Source organism: Lagopus muta, chromosome 1, assembly GCF_023343835.1.
Source record: "Lagopus muta isolate bLagMut1 chromosome 1, bLagMut1 primary, whole genome shotgun sequence".
Lineage (NCBI taxonomy): Eukaryota > Metazoa > Chordata > Aves > Galliformes > Phasianidae > Lagopus > Lagopus muta.
In genome coordinates this window covers 134116010-134136348 of record NC_064433.1, presented here as the reverse complement: position 1 = coordinate 134136348, position 20339 = coordinate 134116010, and the positions used below count along the sequence as shown (strand labels likewise).

The 20339-nt window shown below is 42.2% G+C and overlaps 1 long non-coding RNA gene across 3 annotated transcripts in view; it reads right to left on the bottom strand.

Moving 5' to 3' along the window:
• The window catches only part of LOC125687405 (uncharacterized), a 50544-nt gene extending 37562 nt beyond the window's left edge, over window positions 1–12982 (bottom strand). Inside the window, exons 1-2 of one of the 3 annotated variants that reach the window (XR_007374058.1) lie at window positions 12792–12982; window positions 11056–11178 (exon numbers count right to left, since the gene is read on the bottom strand). This is a non-coding gene — a long non-coding RNA (uncharacterized LOC125687405). The remainder of the gene's footprint in view (window positions 1–11055; window positions 11179–12791) is intronic. The other 2 variants (XR_007374057.1, XR_007374059.1) reach the window with 2 other exon arrangements.
• Between the last annotated feature and the right edge of the window lie 7357 nt (window positions 12983–20339).

Genomic DNA, 20339 nt, shown 5'->3' with positions numbered 1-20339 from the left:
ACCCCACATTGTAACCTCACATCTCCGATTCTACAAAGATCCCCCACTCCTACCTCCTAGTTCCTGCCAGAAGGTCTCCATGTGATCTCCATTAGCTGTCATTTGCAGTAGTGATGGGGAACAACTTGGAGCAGCAGCTTAAAACACTGTCACCCTACTGCCAAGAAGAAGCCCATGAATCTCTGTCATATTGCATTTTCTACACTCACAGCCAGTCAAGGTCAAGATGTCCTAAATGTTTACAGGAGATCACTGATGAATGAAGAGCTGTTCAGACATGCTGAATTGCAGATAGCTACTTTAACTGACTTAATTAGAACATGCTCACTATAAATGCTGCGTGAAGATGAATTTTGCTTCTGCTAGCAGCTAAGTGGTCTTTATTGAGAGGCTAAATAGGTTTAGAAAAATTGAGGTATAGGCAAACTTCAAATAAATCATAAAAGGAGGGTGAATAAATAGAGAACTGAGTGCTAGATTGAAATACACACGGTGTTTGGATGGTATGCATATATATCGCACACTCTGATGGTAGTGTCAATTTTCCAGGTCAAGCAGAAAGAGTTATGAGAGAGTTTGACCCAGTTATTGCTGAGACCCTCTGAGGCAATTCAATATTGGATTACTGCAAGTAAAGGGCACACAGAACAAAATACAGTCTTTCTGCTAATTGCTGTGAGCCTGCAAATGCAATTTTTTACCGTAATAAAGAAAGCCAAGTGTTATTCAGGACTTCTGGATTGTACTCAAGACCTGTCACCAGCAGCAGATGCCAGTAATAAATACAGACACATTTCCAGAAACACAGAAGTATGGAGGTGAGCTCTGTTTTTCTCGTCGGTTAGATTTTTGTATAGGATACATGTTGTAAACAAAAGGAAATTGAGAGTTTTATTATCCTCCAAAGATGCATCTGGATTTTATCAATCCATTTAAAATGTTTTGTTGTTCTTATTCCTCATTCCCAGATAAAATAAATTCCTGACCAAGAAAATAAAAAACAACCCCAAAATAAGCACACGGCAGAGAGGTACAAAGGGTCTTTGTTCTAAATCACCACAATGTTTTCCTTTTATTCCTTCCAGGAATACAGAAAATGAATTCTTTTCTAGAGAAGCAGGGTGCAATTTCATTGCATCCCTAAATTTTTATGGAGAGCGCTTCTGTCTTTTATGTTTTATCACCGCAGGCGAAGCTGCCCTATTTCTGTTCTGACTTCCAGAAAGAAAGGGACTGTGCCCTGTAGCAAACTATGACATGGGAAGATCCTGTTCTGAATGCAGACTTCCTCTATTATGGCAAATCATCCCTGTCTACCAAGGACATAGAAACGCTGTAGAGTCACTTGAGAGCATTCATCTCACCTAACCTGAGGCACTTGCCATGTAGATGTCTCCACCTAAGTTAAACTAGGGTTCCCTTCCTAGACTAATGGCTAGAAACATGCATTTCTAGCTCATGATTCATCTGATCTGGTTTGAGTGATTACCTTAGGACAAGATGAATCACAAGTGAGAAGGGCTCATTTCTCTCTGCTGATAAGAAAAGAGTGGGTAGGAAAATGGTTCTGACAGAGACATCTCCTTTGTAGCTGCCTGCATTTAGGTGAGGTGAATTGCAACCTCTCTTTCAGAAAGAACAGAAATTAGTGTCTGGCCCAAATTCCATGAAACATCAAGGACCACCAAGTTCGCTGAGCCCGTTAAAATGGTTTGGTCGTGGTTGCTGGGGTTCAGTCAAAAATGTTCTGGCACAGATAAGGCTATGCTTTCTCTGGGTGCGTCACCCTCAGTAGAAGAGTTAGTCCACTAAACAAACTTTCAGGCAAAAAAAAAAGGATTGTTTCCTCAGTGCTGCAGTTGATGTACTGTCTTGTGATTTTACTGAAATTTTGAAGCATGAAGGTGGTATTGAAACCTACAAGAATATAGCGCAAATAAAAACCACACAGTTAATTTCTGTAACCTCATTTCTGAAAGTCTACTTGTACTTCTTGAATCATTAGTGCAGAATAAAGCATTACAATTTTTCCTTGTTCTGCCAGGGAGACTGTCATTTTGATATAATTTTATCAGAGAGTTCTACAAATTGCTGCTACTTACTTTAAATATCAGGTTAACTAGAAGGCCTTGTAGTCCTTGTGAAAAATGCAGGATTAAAATATTGCTGGAGGTCTTCTCTCAGCTGCAAAATGGCTGGGCTTTCTGAATGAGACCCTACAGTTCCTCTTACCTCACGTTTCAAATGAGCTGAGCCCCTGGGAAACAGCCACTTAACCAACCGAGGGCAGGTACCAGAAGCATTACTCAAATATTAGCTGCTTATTAACCATCTGTCAACAGAAAGGATAAACCAAAACAGCATGACCACCAGCACTCAGAGAAACTGAGAAGGTGCATGTAATCCCAACAGCACAACTGGAAAGCTCTCTTCTGCTCTTCAAACATGTGCAGAGAGAGCAGCATTGCTCCTGAGCTCCTGTGCATCTCTGGGAAAGGGCCATAAGCATGCAAACAAAGCTGAGAGCCCAGAAACCAGGAGGTGAGAGCCCCAGGGAGAGTCTTGTTTGGCTGAGTACAGAATAAAGTAATTTGCTGGATAGCTCACCGTTTGAATAATATCATTTAGATTTGAGGATCTCAGTCAGTTCTGCAGTAGGTGCAAAACTGAACCGAGAGGAGGGAATTCAGGAATTTGTTACAGCACATCAATGCAGGGAAGAAATCAGTGTTAGGAAAAATTTTTTTTTTACTAAGTGTTACAGCTTTCATTTGCATTCAAGGACATCAAACACTTATCTCTGATTCTGAAAACATATTGGGATTAAAATAACAGAGCTAAATTAATACTATTGCTACTAATAATCACAGTAACACAAAAAGGAAACAAATCCCTCTGTTCTAAATTTATTCATCTGCCTCTGCAAAGATGCATGCATTATTAAATCAAATGTATTCTATTTTCTCATCAATTTTGCTTCTGTTTTTTTTGCCAACTTGTTTTCCTAAGAAAAATTCTGGCGTTCCTATTTAAAATCTTGTAGCTAACTGCATCATGTATCCAGCTGATACAAATGCATATGAATTGCCCGTGATAAATTAACTGGTGATGTCGTACACCCAGATATTAGATGAGAGAAAGATACTTCTTTGCATAAACAGTCTGAAGGGAGATCTCAGGCCTCACTGCGGACCACAATTTCCTCATGAGGGGAGTGGAAGGGCAGGCACTGATTTCCTCTCTCTGGTGACAGCAACAGGACCCGAGGGAACGGCATGAAGCTGTGTCAGGGGAAGGTCAGGCTGGGTGTTGGGAAAAGGTTCTTCACCAGAGTGTTCAGGCCTTGGCAAGGGTCCCCAGGGCGGTGGTCACTGCCCCAAGCTGCTGGAGCTCAAGAAGCATTTGGACAGTGCTCTCAGACATACGGTCTGATTTTTGTGTGGTCCTGTGTGGAGCTGGAAGTTGGACTCAATGGTCCTTGTGGGTGCCTTCTAACCTGGGGATTCTATGATTCTAATGAGACATAGTCAGATGAACGGAGACCCTTAGATGAAGCTTTGTTGGAAGCTGCTGTAACAATTAAAGCCACACTACATTTAAAATAATCGTATAGGACCGTAAACCTAGTACTAGAAAGGCAATGAAATTGAAGTTTCAGTCCCATATACAGCCCTAACTTTCATTCTTAACACTTGTCCCTCAGAAACCCCTCAGTACAGGCCCTCTTTGGCTGACCAAACTACAACTACCTATCACAGAAAGCCAATTTGAACAGTAACAGGCTGCTTTGCATCACAGAGACATGGGATACCAGATCAACTTGTGGTTATCTCCATTTCTATGTAATGCTGGCTGACAGCACAACATTTCTCCCCCTGTTTTTTCTGTCTTGTACCTTCCATGTGCGTTCTGAGTCCCCCTCCCAACACTGTGCATTCACTTCTCTGTTTAATCCTTCCAATTAGTACCTTCCCCTCCCTTATCCAGTTCCTGAAATATCTTAAATATATACTTCGAGCCTGAGAACTCTGATATTATGCCTCAGTCACTCATTCATACAAGTTAAATGAAGTATAAATACAAGGTAAGTGGGAGGTAATAGGATGGAATTAATGTCATTTTGGTGGATCTTGATTTGCAGGCATCAAACCTGTGATTCAGGTTTTAATGCCCTGAAAATAAAAGGTCCTGTGTGGACACAAGCATTGTGCTATGGCTTAAGACAAATACAGCAGGATGACGTATTCCTATTAAATCCTGTATTGTTTCATTTAATAGATAAAAGTATTCAACTGTTTCTCTGCTCTCAAAGAGCCATACAATGAATCCCATCTGATCCTGATTTATTGGTATTCATCCCTCCCAATATGTGTGGAGTCCTTTTGGCAGAGGCTTAAGTTCTCTCATCTGTTGTATCCTGGTACACATCTGCTCGTAAGAGTCACATGTAGGTCAGGCACAGCCAGAGCCACAGACAAATAGTACAAAGGCAGATGGTTACCAACTGCATTCTGGGCAAGATTTTGGCTGAACAAGGTAATCACTTGCTCTACTCCCAAACATATTTCCTATTTCTCTGAAGTTTTTTCTACTATTTTTTTTTTCCCCTATGGTGGCAAAATTTGAACAAGGAAGATTTCTCTACTGAATGTTGCGACTTGTCATTGCCAACAACCTTTGTTATCTTCCAATAGCTTTAGCAGCATCACACAATTTAGCCATAACTTGTCCATATATCACTCTTTAGAGAGGTCATAAAAGGGGCCATTTCTTGATTGAAAAGAATTGGATGAAACCCTTCCACGCTGATCTCTAGCGTAAATGTTAAACCCATCACTCACACCTAATCCCAAAATAATAATATAGTCTAGGAATACCACTACTGAAGTTTTTCTGTTTGTTTCCTCCCATCTTGACAGCTTTTCTTCACAGCAACATAATAGTTTACCCCCAAACATCAGATCATGCTTCTATTTTTAAATACAGAGCAACATTTGTGGCTAAATATATTAACTTTAAGTTACTTGGTAACCTGTGTAGGCAGGTTGTTTTATTTCAATTAGGATGCTGCTTGAGGTTTTGGTATTTGGGGATTTATTTTCAGTGCCTACGTGCTATGCTTAACAATACCAATGATGAACAGATAATTATATCTTTGGCTATTCTGCGATGTCTAAAATGTGATGGGTGTTTACCCTGTAAATTTCAAGTACAATTCTGTATCAAGCAGCGATTATTTAGAGACAAGAAAAGCTTCTACAATTAAATGATCAATCATTTGTGAAGATTAATGCTGATTTCAAGGCCATTGTCCTTTATCACCAGTCATCTGTATTGAGTGAATAAACTGGAAGAAAATAATTTCCCCTCACCCCTTATAAAAATCACTTCAATTCTGTTGATATGTGATGTATTACTGAAATAATATCTCAGATGAATATTTATAGGTATTTCTGCTCGGTACACATGCATTGATTGGGTTCATCTGCACTATGCAGACATGCATGTTTCTTGTTGGCCAACGATAATGGTAATTATGATAGCAGTTCTAATACTGCTCTTCTATGTAAGGCATGCTGATACCACTGAGTGAAAGGAATCATAGAAGAACTAGGTACTCTTTTTATAGGGTTTTATTAAAATAGCAATACCTTATTTCAGTAATTTTTCAATAGTTGGGCTTCTTAGGTGCAGTAATGCTCTGAATATTTTTTGCACTTTTTTTGTTTAAATGCACGGAAGTCTAAATGTACAGAAACATCAGAATCATATGAGATGTCACCATTTACATGTTTGTTTATTTCTCCATTCAGACTACGAGTGAAAATGATTGCTCTCAAGCCTTAAGTTTTCAGATTTCAAAGCCATGTGATGGAAGGAGGCACAATTCAGCCAAAATGCCTGTTTACTTCCCTGCTATTTTGCCTGTGTCACATGAGCAGGACCTGTGCTCCATGCTAGCTCCAGTCACTTTGATGTTATAAATATTATTTGCAATTTTTACACCATTACTGGATGCTGAGAGATGTGCTATTTAATTATCCTGGTAAGGACTACATCTGACTGTGTTACTCAAGAAAATTCACCGTCCTGCTTAACATTGGCACACAGCTACCCAATCCTCCACAAAATTCCTTCTCCAGAGACATACCCCAAACTGGCAAACACCAGTTGAAAAGATGCTCATCTGCTCTGTGATTGCCCCTGTTAATAGTCAGTATCTGTAAATACTGCAAATGGTATTTTTAATATGTTGCAGCCACGATGTGAAATCGGTTGTTTTGTGGAATGTCTGTTTTAAAATGTGGCTGCAGCACATGCATAATTGGGCTCTCTCAGAGGAGACAAACTGACAGAACACATATTGAAAAAACTGAAAGGTTTGTGTACAACTCAAGATTTCCTAACGAATGAAAGTGATTGAAAAAGCGTTCTTTTTTTTTTTCCTGTCTTGGCAGTTTGTTCAGAATGATGAGACACTCAGTATCTAAAGCCAAATGGCTTCTGCTTAATGATGGCAAAGTCACAAGAAGAAAGTGTTGGCTTCATTAAAGTCTACAGGAATTTTGCCTTTGCTTTCAACGGGTGAGAAATTAACCCGTGATTTCTAAGAGATACAGAGGATACAGAGTGGATACTATGCTCTAGTTGACCAGACATTTTATGTGCACTTATGGAACAGAGCATGAAAATCTCTAATGATGTAATTTTGTAATGCCTAAGAGCAAGGAGAAAGCAACACATTACTGAGCCAAAAAGCACAGATATTTTCCACTTTGCACATACCTGATAGGAAGTAATTTTATTCTTTTTTTTCCCCATTATATTCATGTGCAAATGCCTGTATGTTCTGCACACAGCAGATGCACAAAGGAATCTCATGGTAGGTGTCAGTGCATGCTCCAAGGTCACAGCTCACCAGGCTGGGGATGTGGGTGGAAGGTGCCATCAAGGCCTGCTCACCCAGGCTTCCTCACCATGAAAACCATGAAAACTGAAGGGAGAGGAGTTACGTAGCAGAGTCTCATCCTGACACTGTGCCAAGAAGTGGTGAGAGATACTCCAGTGTGCCTCCATCTGGTTGTGACCACACTTGTCTAATATTCAAACAATTTGCAAGGAGACTACATGTTCAGAGCCCTACAGTCTAAGCAAACTGCCAGTTAACTAATGCTTATCACAGAATCACAGAATCACAGAATTGTAGGGGTTGGAAGGGACCTCCAGAGATCATCGAGTCCAACCCCCCTGCCAAAGCAGGTTCCCTACAGCAGGTAGCACAGGTAGGCATCCAGGCAGGTCTTGAACATCTCCAGAGAAGGAGACTCCACAACCTCCCTGGGCAGCCTGTTCCAGTGCTCCGTCACCCTCACTGTAAAGAAGTTCTTGCGCATGTTTGTGCGGAACTTCCTATGCTCTTGTCTCTTGGACTGCAAAATAATTCTTCAGGAAGAACAGAACCCATTGACTGTTTTCTCCAGTGATACTAACAGGGGAGGGGGCTTTCTGATTCTGAGCTCTGAAGAAGTGCTGAGTGAGGACAGCAGGCCTCTGCACTGGATCTGCTCAAACCTTCAGTGATGTGTTCGGTTTGGGACCCTGGCAGCAGGAACTGGGATCATTCAATCTGGAGAAGAGGAGGCTCATGGAAGGCCTCATCACTCTCTACAACCATCTCAAAGAGGTTGTAGCAAGGGGGGGGGGGGTCAGCCTCTTGTGATAGGACGACCAATTGTTACAAAAAAAAACCCAAAGAATACAAGGAAATAAGTTATATTAATCACCAGAAGCCACACCTGACGATGCTATGTGGAATAGCAATAAATGTTAACTGCTTTGCTTACTTCAGTTAAACTGATGAAGAAGTAACAGCTAGGAGAGGTTCAGGTTGGGCATTAGCAAATATTTCTGCTCAGAAGGAGTGGTGAAGCAGTGGCACAGGCTGCCCAGAGAGGTGGTGCAGTCACCATCCCTGGTGTTCCTGAACCGTGTGGATGTGGCACTGAGGGACGTGGTCAGTGGGCATGGTGGGGGTGGGCTGATGGTTGGATTAGATGATCTGAGAGGTCTTTTCAACCTTAATGATTCCATGATTCTATGTTGTGGACTGGTGCGGAAATTAGGGGCAAAGTAACAGTTCACTAAATTGTCAGAGCCTCCCTTTCCAAAGCCTAGCAAGAAGATTAACAACAGTGTTTGGAAAATGCACTGAGATGTATAGATGAAAATTATGTGCCTAATGTCATGTGTAATGCTAAATACTATTATTGTCTTCTGAAACTAAAAACACCTTCCAAACAATTTCAAACCCTTCTCCCACACAGCCAAATAAAGGAAATTAATCTTGGCTACAATTAACTTTCAGTCCTCAATTCTCCAGCTGTTCTCTCCACTACTTCATCTGACCTGTTCCTACACTTCACTGATCAAATGCAGTTGCAAACTTATCCATCATCTTTCAACATAATGAAGTGTAAACATTTTCTGCATCAATCTATCAAGTGAGCCATGATTTGGAGTTCAAAAGATTGCATCCAAGACCATTTTGAGCTTTAATCACAACCGTGCTGAATGACTGGCTACTTGCCTTTTGCAAATACATCTGTCCTTTACTGCTGGACACTCTCAGAAATTCTATAATTTGAATAAATATTTGGAGTTAACTAGAATTAAATAAATAAATGAATAATCATTTTTCCAACATGACCTTGTTTAATAGCTATCTTTAGTGTCTGGATTGCTATTTGAGGTGAGTACAAGGGAAAATGCGATGACAAAAATGATCTCAACGACCTGAAAGCAGATGCTAGAAGCAAAGATGCAAGACTAAAGATGATTATATCCAGGGTACTGCCCGTATCCTTCAATTTTGCTTCATATAGTCCATTGCCACGTAAAGACTTCTTCAGCACATCTTGCAGAAAGAACATTCATACACCATTTCATGTATATTGCTGAAGTAATCAAGCAGTAATATAACACTAAAGATAAAAACCCACATCATTGGTTTTCATACTGTTGTCAGATAATATTGATAGTAACTGACTCCAGCATCTGCTCCTCAGGAAAGAACAACAATCCTTCTCCACTAGTCATGACATCCATAGTATGTAATATTAAATTCAGAATGACCAAGTTGTTGTGTTACGAAAAGTAAGAAGCACTGAGCAATACAGGAAAGCAAGAAGAGAAGAGAGCATAGTTTCAACAGCTCATTAGGGAGAAGAACAACATTAGTCAAAGTATTCATCAGTCTCAGCCATCAGGAAGAGAATATCTAGGACTTGATACTTACCACAGTGAATTTCAATAATAGAAAATAAATGCAGAATGAACTTGCAAAAGAAGAAGCTAAACAGCATTCAGGTAAACTGAGATATTCATTTTGGTGGCGCTCAGCCAAAAACACGCTGGAAAAACTTCAAAGCTAAATGAAGCAATTTCTGATTCTCCAACAATTACCTCCAAGAATTTATGGGATATCTCAGAGAAGTGCAGAATAGCAAGTATGGCACTTTTTATTTTAAAGGTATGGAAGAGTCCTGAAAACCAGAGCTCAGGGAATGTAAATTTGTGGCTTAGAGTAAATTATTAATAAAACACCGCAGGAGAACCTAAAGGATAGCATAATGACAGAAAACCAGGGATGATGGGATTATCAAAAAGAATCAGATCAAACCAGTCTTTGACCAAATAATTGGCCCCGGGGATAACAACAAACTTGCTTTGCTTTGACTTTCATATGGCTTTTGACACTATTCTATGTGGCATTCCCCTAAACAAAAATGAAGATAGGTATGACAATATTCAGCTTCAGATTTGTGATTCATACAGAGGTATTTTTCTTGTTTACCTTGTAGGTGTCCACACATAACCTAGCTCTCTCAGTTCCCTTTGTAGTGAGATCTAGGGCTTAATGAAGTTGTCCACATAAAGGTGCTAGTACCACCTGTAATGCCTCCTGGCTGACCTCCAGCAACAACTTCAAAGTGGAGTGGACCTCCTGTGTCAGACCTGCCAGCCCTGTAAGGCTGCCCTGAGGGCATCGCTGTGTGCCTACCTCAGGACAGCTGAGCAGAGCCATTAGCCCATGCAACCAAGAGAGCCTGAAGACAAATACACCTGATCACAGTGTGGTTACTTGTAGATGAGCAACATAGCTCTCCTGCCTCCACCTATTGTGACAGCATCTTAGACATCTAGCTTGTAAGAGGACACATACACTGAAGGGAAAACATTTGCAGAATTGGGCTTTGTTTTTTTTTTTGTCAATCTGGGTTCTGTTTCAAATAATGCTCGGTGTGGATTTGTCTTAGATTTAGTCGTGTTTGGCAATTTGCAAGATAGAATAAAAAATATTTTTCTGATATTCATAGATGACAGCAAGCTGGAAAAGGATGCAAGTATTTCAAAGGACGGGGATAGCATTTAAAATGATCTTGACAGGCTAGAGAAGTGACTCAAGGTCTGTAGGGAGAAATGCAAAATGCTTTCTTTAGTCATAAGATTTAAATACAGAAATACACAATAAAGAACTAACAGCAAATCACCAGTAAAGTGGAAAAGAATTTGGCAATTACTGTGATTCAGAAATGAAAAAATGTGTGTGTGATGGTGCTGCAGAAAAGGCAACTCCCATGCTTGGATTTTCTGGCAGGAATGTCATGTGCAAGGCATCAGGAGTATTTAACATGCTCTGATCCATAATGATAAGGCCTCTGCTAGAGTGTTACTCTACCCAAGGCTGATAGCCACACTTTAGAGACAGATATGACAAGCTGCAAAGAGAACTGAGGAAAAAATGAAGTATGATAGGAGAATTACAAAATGTTACTTGCGCTTAAATTCTAGGGTTTTGCTGTACTTACTCAGGAAAGAATGGAGGGTAGGGGTGAGGAAAGGATGGGAACCAGTCACCAGTTCATCAAGGGTTATAACAGAAATGAGAGATCAAACTCCTCTCTGTCTGCTATGAGAGGATGCAAAATAATTGGCCTGATTTACATCAGTGGAGATGTATATCCTATATCCTAGAAAATTCCGAGTCTCTTTTACCTGAGCTTTTTAGGAACGGGATCAACAAAAGGGAAAGATGGAAGCTGTCTGAGACTCAGTAGGTCAGGCTGGTGGTTGGAGTTGATGATCTTGAAGGCCTTTTCCAGCTTCTCTGGAGAGCTGCTAGAAACAGCAAAAAATATCTAACTATCTCAGAAATCACTGCTTAACCCATCAGCCCCTAACAGGGGGAGGCAGGAAGAAATCCTAACTGATGGTGGTGGTTGAGCAGACCTTGATGGAGGCAGCTGAGCGCTACAAGGATCAAGCCTGATGTTTTCAAAAACTGCTCCTTGTTTTGCACCTTCCACAAAGGTCAAATAACATGAATAATAACAGCTGAAGCTCTGAAGCTAACCCTAGCATCTGAGCCTCAGCAAGACAGACAGGGGGGAGCCCTGGTGGGGCAACCTTCCTCTGCAGAAGGCATTCATTTCCCTGGTCCCATCTCAACCCCACTGCGGCAGTGAACTGAGCCTTGGGGGCCTGTGTTTCTGTGATTGTTGATCACATGCAACATGTAAACAGTCTGTTCATTTTATCTTTTCTTTTGCTGTGAAGATAGAGTGATGGGAGTTTTATTATAGCACAGTAAGGCAGTTAATGAGCTGTCAGGATCTCAGTAATAAACTTCTCTTTCAGAGAGGTATGTAATAGCTCACTGCAAGATGAAGCACACTTTTAGTCATTGCTCAGAAACATATTTTACCAATTTTGAGAAATAAACATAATTTTATTCAAGAGCCTTATGTCTTAGTAAAAACAGACTATGGAACTTTCTTAGAGCAACTGTTTCTACAAAATATGAATATATTTACTCCTCTGTACTCATAGTGAAAGCATGTGTGTCATAGAGCTGTAAAACTGCAGAGGGAATTGGGAGATTCTAGCTCATTAGTGTCATTCTTTTTTTGTCTAACACCATTTCTTGTGTGTTCCTCACAGGAGATGACTAATCCTGGCCACCAGTAAGTGACAGTGCACGGAGCTCCAGCCAGAACATGCTGGTGCTTTGCAGCAGAGCCAGGGTGCTTTCTCTGCAGCACAGTTGCTTGGTTTGACGCTTTCTGAGTTATAATAAAAAAAAAAGATCATTTTGTTTTGCCATCCCCAGTCCTTTCCTTTCTAACATACAAAGCCCACAACTGTACTCCAAGAGGCAAAGAGAGGAGGTCAAGTTATGCCATGAGTAATTTGTCTGATAAAGCACATTTCCTTCTACAAATGGTCTGCGCAGAGTTTACAGCTCATGGCTTAAACAACTCTTTAAAGATTTACAGTGTGGATAAATCTGAGCCGATTTCCACCCTGAGATTTCTGCAGCCTTTCCAATTTTCCTGCCTTATGGCTGGTCAGTGAGATCATGTGGTCTTATTTCTCACCCATGAGCTGATCCAGGCTTTATGGCTGGGAAAATTTGCTCTGTTGGTTGCTTATTATGCTCAGATGCTTTTTTAATATTCCAGAAATGTGTTTGCAAAGAATAAAAGCACGATTTCAGGAAAGCTGAAAGTGCCTTTTTTGAAAATCCACAGAGGTTTTGACGGGGTTTTTAGGTTCTGTCTGCATTCCTGAAAAACACAGAAAGTTTCCTACGTTTGTGTTCATGAATAAGCAAACACAAAAGGGCAGCAAATGTCAACAAACCCGTGTTATATTCAGTGAAGTATGAAGGGCACATCTTCCCTCACTCCTCCCAGTTCCCACGCCCACAGGCTGCTGGCCGCATCGCTAACCTTGCCACCTTCCGCCTCCATCGCCTGCGGTCCTTCATGTTGCTGTCTCCATCCTCCTCACTGTGAAGGAAGCGGTATTTCTGCTCATTTTCCTCCGCTTCTCCCTCTCCAGGACAGCGATTGAGGAAATGAGGGCTCAGGGGTGTAGCTGAGATGTTTTGCTTCTGACCTCTGGTGGTCAAAGTGAGCTTTGCAGGGCCCTGCCAGAAACAAGGCTCATGCAAAAGTGGGCATTTCCTATTTCCAGCTGAGAACTGATCATTTCCCGTTACGTTATTCCGTTCACTGAATGAACACAGTCATGCCAACGGTGTGGTGGTCGGGCACACGTCAGGGACATGGGTGGCTGTGCTTTATCCCCTTCTGAGGTGCTCGCTCTGCTGTGCATGTGCCCATTCTATACGCTACCATGGTGTTTTATCAAATCTCTCGCTCTGAATTAATATATATTCATGATTATACACTTCTGTGGCACTTTGTTCAAAAATTCAGTTTAATTTCCATTTCCCAAGCCTTTTGCACCAGGTAAGCTGCGACACTCTTTGTGGTCATGCCCATCTGTAGCCATGGCAGAATCTGGCCATACTTTGGTTAACTAATCTGCAGAACCGCAGCAAAGTGTGTACACACAAAATCTGCAGTCATTAAGAATGTATAAATATTAACTGCACATTACAGAGGAGGAAGTTGTGGAGAATGGAAATCAAGTAATGTGCACACATTTGCATAACAAAGCCAGAGCTGGGTATAGGAAGGTTTTCTGCAATCCTGTCTTCAGCCAGCTATCTGGGAAAAGCAGCAACCAAGGATCTTCACTGCCTGGCACCAGCCATGGCTGCTGCTCTGCTCCTGCCCAGGCTCTGAGGTTTGGCTTCCTAAGCTCTCAGCAGTGTGGCAAAATCCTTTCCCTGTGAAGACTGATGTGGGAGCCCTGGAATTAATGTAATGGAAGGGAGGGGGTGAGCAGGAAGAGCATGCATTTCCCCTGCAGAGGCCTGCAAAGAAATCAGGTCACCTGTTTGGGCCTGGCAGCAGGGCTTCATCCTGCCAAAGCACCTCAGCCTGCTTTTAGCAGCCTCAGTTTGAAGCCTACTGACCTCCACGGGATCTTTCCTTGCCTTAAATCTCAGCGTTTTTAAGCTGGGTCAGTGAAGGTGGCCTTTTCAAGCTTTCTGGATTTAAATTAATGAGGATGGATGGTTTAGAAGCAGCCTCTTCACAAGTTGTTTTACAAATCTTTATCCTTTATTATCTGTGCCCTGAGAAGGTAAACAACGCTTTTAGGGCAATGTGGTGTCAAGAAGCATCTCTGCACAGCCACAAACAGATCCATTTTCTTCTTTGAGAACTCACAGAATATGCAGCTTATTGCAATTAAATTGTGGTTGGGAAGAGCTTCATTGTGAATAAAAAGCCCTCCCAGAAGATGGATATGAAGTACCACATTTCTCACATCTGCTTGAAGGCAGTCCAAATCTGAAGTCACTGTTGCTATTATATGTGTATAAATATATACATTTTTTGCTTTTTTTACCACACATGCCCCAGATCCCACCCCTTTATAGCAGGTGGTATGGACTTCTGTGACCACAAATGGAGATGCTGAGAGGGGTGAGCCATTTACCAGCCACTTCAGTTACATGCATGAAGTTGAGTAGGATGAATGCAGACTGAAGGATTTACAGTTGCTGCAGAGAAGTCCTGAGAGAGAAGGCATGAGCTGTGTTAAGTGTGGGGTGCTGGAGGGTCTGGGGACTCACCCAACCGTGCACTGCAATCTGGGTGGAAGCCAGGGATGGGCATGCAGCTCGGTGCCTTGTCCCAGCTCTTGTCTCAGAAAGGTGTGAAGTGGGGATCTGCAGTTTGACAGCTCTCCTCGGGTCTGGCAGTGTGAAGTGGATATGGAGATAGGGCTCAGAGGAGTGGATATGCCCAGCCAAGTGCCTGGCTTTCCGCTGACTCACACTTCCAAAGCCACATTGCTGCTGTGACTGCATAGTGTCATCAGGCAGATTTGGCCTCATTTCTAGCTAACCAGGAGTAGTGGAAAAAGACAAGAAGCCTCAAGGCTGTTTCAGCCCCTCCAAACCATTTTCCAGGCAAATAGGAGCGCCGTGAAAAGAGTTCTCTCTTTATGGTGTGAAACACTTACCTTGTCCTGAAATGAAGACACTCAGATTTCTTCTTCAACTTCATTGTTTTTAAAAAATGGAGTTTGAAGAACAGAGGTCTGGTTGGAATCTGAAATATGAAATCAAAGTGTTTTAGTGTGGGCAGTTACTCCTGACTCTGCCTTTTCTCACTCCACCTGCAGATGGGCAATGCAGTGAGGTGAGAGTGCAGTAAATGCATTAGTATAACTGGGTTCAGATTTGGCACTCGGCAAGAGCTTTAGAGGTGAGAAAAGGAGAGATGGAGGGGGGAAAAAATGCCAATTTTTTGCATGCAATATGGAAGCTATATAGAAATGTCAAAATCCCAAGACCATCATCAGAATCACAGAATCACAGAATCACAGAATCACCCGGGCTGGAAGGGACCCCAAGGATCATGTAGTTCCAACCCCCCTGCCTAGCAGGGCCACCAAACATACACATTCAGATCAGGTTGCCCAGGACCCCGTCCAACCTGGCCTTAAACACGTCCAAGGACGGGGCATCCACAACCTCCCTGGGCAGCCCGTTCCAGGGCCTAACCACTCTCCTAGTAAAGAACTTCCCCCTAACATCCAAACTAAATCTTCCCTCCTTCAACTTAAAACCATTTCCCCTAGTCCTGCTGTTGTCAGCCCTTTTGAAGAGTTTACTCCCCTCCTGGGTGTAACTCCCCTCCTGGGTGTAAAAGTTAGAAGTTAGGTATTCACCAGACAACAGAAGAGGAGAGGAGCCAGTTCCAGCAAGGAGAAGTCAGTGTTGTGTGCCGATCAGAAGGCCACAAGGAGAGGCAGAGACAGGCAGCAAACTGAACAAGAAAGCAGGCAAACCAGACCAAACCTGCACAGGCCCTATGTTAGTAGTCCCTGAACACCATCTCAGCCTGGGAAGCACAGAGAAAGCTCGGAGGAGAAGGGAGTGAAAAGCCAAGGACGAACCGAAAGAGGGGGAGAGCAGTACGTGTCTCCCGGTAGAAACCTGTTTTCCTTTGCTCTCTGTGCTTTTCCCATCTCACTGTACCAAGCTCGCGGCCAGTCGATTAGATCACTGTCTCCTCCTTGCCATTTGTGTGTCACTTCTCTGCTTATCTCAGATCTTCCCCAGGGCTGGGAGCATATCTGCATGTATACAGCCTAGCCGCACTGCAGCGCAGAGGTTAAGAATAGAAGAGTGCTCACAGACAGAAAACAGAGCAAGTAGTGAATTATTTTTTTTTTCTTTTGAGCAACGAAAAAAAAATGTTAGTGTCTGAACTTGTTACATTTATCTGTATAAGTGAATTGGAAAGTCTGCTGCCCTCAGTGCTGTCATTATTCCCATGTACCTATTTCTCTAACCTCACTTACCCTGTGTAGCTAAGTATGGTGCCCTTTTACTGGAAATAAGCCCTGTCCCTGTCAGCTTTGAGAAAGATCATTGTAATTTTTGCTGTAGGGGAAAGAAAGAGGGAAATCCGTGCCTGATGTGTTACCAGACAGTAAAACTTAAGGGTCATAGGAAGCCACAAAACTGTCAGAGATGATTAATTCAGTGGAGAAAGTAGAAGCCTGAAAGTTTTCCTGTTTCCTCTGTGCTGTCAACTTTCTTTTTGCTTGATGCAAGGGACAGCACGTGCTTGGGAGAGAAATCTGACATGAGATGTCCCAGGGCATGGAGAGAACTGGGATGCTGGGCTGTTGTAGGGCAGTGTGCTGCCAATCAGGACCCATCAGAACATGTATGACGTGTGCCTGCCTGACATGTCCCATCCTGTGAAATGGCATGCTGGATGATGGTAGATGCAGCTTTTTGGCTGATCAGACAGGATCCTATTTACATATTATATCCTATTTACAGTAGAATACAAGCAGTAGCACAGTCATCTCACCTTTAAATTCATGATTTTGGCTCTCTTTGGAGCAATACCGAGATTAGTTGTGTGAGACTAAACTGTGCAACAGGGACAGAGACTTACAGCAAATATAAATGAAGCTGCAAGAAGGAAATCTTAATAATCCCACAGACAGTGGGATTTCTCAGCGGCATATTTGACAGAAAGAAAGGAACACACACATTTGGATCAAAATAATTTCTCAGTAGCTGATCCCCACTCTGGAGAAGAAACAGATTCCATTAGACTGAAAGCACCACACGCCTGCCTCCTCTTGCTCTCACCCTGTGCTCCCTCCAGCACACAGCTGAAAAATCAAACATCTCAATTTCTCTATCAAGTCTGTGCAGCCCTGCTCCTGAAAATACCCTTCTGGTCTCCCCTTTCCAGCACTTTATCCAAATAAAGCTACTGGCATCTTTTAATTCTGTTTCTCACTCTCATTCTGCTGCCATCCATTTTGAAACTCACTGTGCATGAAAAAGCTTTTTGTATTCTTATCCTCTCCCCTCTGAAGCTCGCACCTGTCATGGGCCTGACAGCTATTGCAGTAATATGATAGTAATAATACACTAGGTCTTAAAGATGTCCGTGATGGGCAGATGTACATAAGAATGCAGGAGAGCTGTCAAGAGATGTAACCACAGGGCTGCGGGGCATTCTCCTTCCTCTCAATTCACCCATTTCTTCCTAGTTTCTGTATTGCCTCTTCATTCTTTCAGTGAAATCTTTGAACCAGGGACTTCATCTCTGTCACCTCTGTCATCAGAGGAGGGCTTAAAATGAAAATAATAACAGAGTGAAAAAAAAACAACAAGAGTGTCAAGATTTGGTCTTCCTTGGTGGTAGCACAGAAGTTACTGAGTGAGAAACTAGGACAAGGATTCTCCGTGGCTGTGGTTCTCTGGTAGCAAGGAGGGAGCAGGGAAATTGAGCATCTGGATCTTAGTTCCTCTCCCTCACTGGTCTGGACCATCCTCAGAAAATACCTTCACTGTCACCTTATCCAAACCCCGCAGGAAGCTCTTACTTTCATTACCCAGTAAATCAAATGCTGCATGTACAGCTTTCAGACTTTTAACATCTTTAAGACTGGAAGAGCAAGCGAAAATTTTGTGCTTTTTTCTTAGAATTTTCAGTGCAGTTACAAATGCATAATTGTCCCAGAGCACTAATCCGACAGAAGACAACTTTCTGCAAACGAGGTTCTCAATTAGTGAAAGCCAGTGATGAGCTGTGTATCATTAAAAAAAAAAAATATCTCTCTAAGGGTTAGAAATACAACTCTCAAAAGTTTTAGGTCCTTAAGCTATGTCTGTACTTATCACAAAATGGAGAAGGGACTGGTTCCAGCTTGGAAGCAAAGTAGAATGGTTCATATTCAGGCAGCTGAATACCACGACCTCTCCTTTGCCTTTTCAAAAATCCCCTGTGTTACTAAGTCCCCATTTCCGCTGGGATTGTCCCTGCACATTCCAACCTCTAAACTGTGTCCAGCCACTGTGTAGGGGTTTGACTTGGCCAAACATCTTTATGGAAAATGCTACTGATAAGCTGCATGGAGACCTGGAAGAACAGTGCTCAAGCCCATGGCCTGCTGCTGTTTAATTTACCAGCAAAAACATGACTATCTTGTAGACATTTCTCAGGATCTTTCTTCCTTGTCTTTACTTTTTCTTGACAAACTCAGTATTTTGCTGTATATCAAAATGGAGACACTCACACACCAGTGTCCAGAGGAATCTGAAGGAAGTGCTGTATTGAGAAGCAGATGTGCGCAAAGTGAAATCCTGCAGAACACCACATGCATGGCAGCTTCCTCTTTGACTGACTAAAAAGGTGTTCTCATGCACACGAGACTTATTTCCCCAAAAAAACAAAAAGAAGTATCCTTTGACAACACTCGCTATGACATACCACACATTAACACATGGCTTCCATGCATTTATGTAGATACATAAATAGGAACAGAGACGTATACTCAAAACCTTGTTCATAAAAGAAGCAGCTGAAGAGACAATGACCATCGTTTTATTCAGATGGGAAGATTTCCTAAGCCAAGATCTTGGTCTGCCAATCTGCGTTTAGCAAAAGAGCTGTCAATGACAGGCATAAAGAACTATCTGTGTGTTTGCTATTGAATGAATGTTAGCAAAATACTTTATAACAGACAATCAGGTTGCAAGTAATTTCAACACCTTGAACTACAAGTGATCAGAACAAGCTTCAGAAACCTGAGCATGCACTGGGATATGAAAATCAACAGTGGAGAAGTGATCTTTGAGTTGTGTATCAAAACCTTGGATCGAAACCTCTCTGAACCTCTGACTGTGAGCTGTCATACTTGGACTGGCTTCAGGTGCCCCTCAGAGCACCCCATGGCGGGGGTCTGGAAAGCAGAACCATGCCATACTCTGCATCTGCTCGGTGGTTTAGATGTAGCTCTTCCTGTAAGTTCCATTTCATGCATTTATTTCCTGCCATGATTGATTTCTGTGGTTATTCGTTCAGTCATGCAACAATAACTGAATGTAAGCTGGTTATTTGTCTGTTCTATATGCTACCCCATACATAAGAAATGTCTTTACTTTTATGAAAGCTCAAAAGGCATGAAGCATCATCTATTGAAGTGGTGATGAAAATAATGTGTGGAATGTGGGAAAAAAAAAAGACAGAATTCTCCCTTTATGAAGACTGAAGTCCTAGCATTGATATTATTCATTTCATCTGAATAATTAAGCAGTAACGACAATGGCATTAGGCTATTTCAGGCAATTAATTATCAGCTCTAGGGGTTGATGGCCTGTGAGGAAGCTAAGGGACATTAACCTCTGCTGGCTATTAGTCATTCAGATATTGCCATGTGCTGACGCTATTGCAAATTTCTCCCATTTTTTAAATACACAAGTTCAAAGTTACACTAAAAGCATCCGCAGTGTAATTACGGTAAGGGAGCCAGATATCTCTGTAGCGATAGCAAGCAGCAGCATCAGTGCCATGATGGCACAGAGATCTCCTGAGGATATCTTGGCTCCTCTGTGATCCCTGGGGCTGTGGAGCTGCTGAGGAAGAAGGGCTAGAAGACACATACTCATGTTTTCTGTTGTCCAGGACTCAGGTTAGACTCTGTCCTTGTGGTGACTTTATACATGTCCTATGCCTGCCAGTGCAAAGTGCAAAGTGCCCTGAGAAACAACTAGAAGGTTTTGTGCTTTTCTTGGCCTCTGCATGAATTTCAGCCCTTCAGGAATGAAATAAACAAGGATGGAAGACAAGGATGGAAGTTTGGCTGTTGTTAGCACAATCAGGGCAAGGGCCGGAGGAATTCTTTAGGCATCTTGGGCAAGAGCCTAGGAGGTGGCTTAGGACAGAGCTGAGAGAATTAACATCCAAAATTTGAAAAAGAGGGAAATAGACTAATGGCAAGCAATGCTATCTGCTGGACAGGGACTCCCTCCTGAACCAAACAATAACATGAGTCACAGTGGCTGCAGTGTGTTATGTTACAAACAAGTTCTCTCCTTC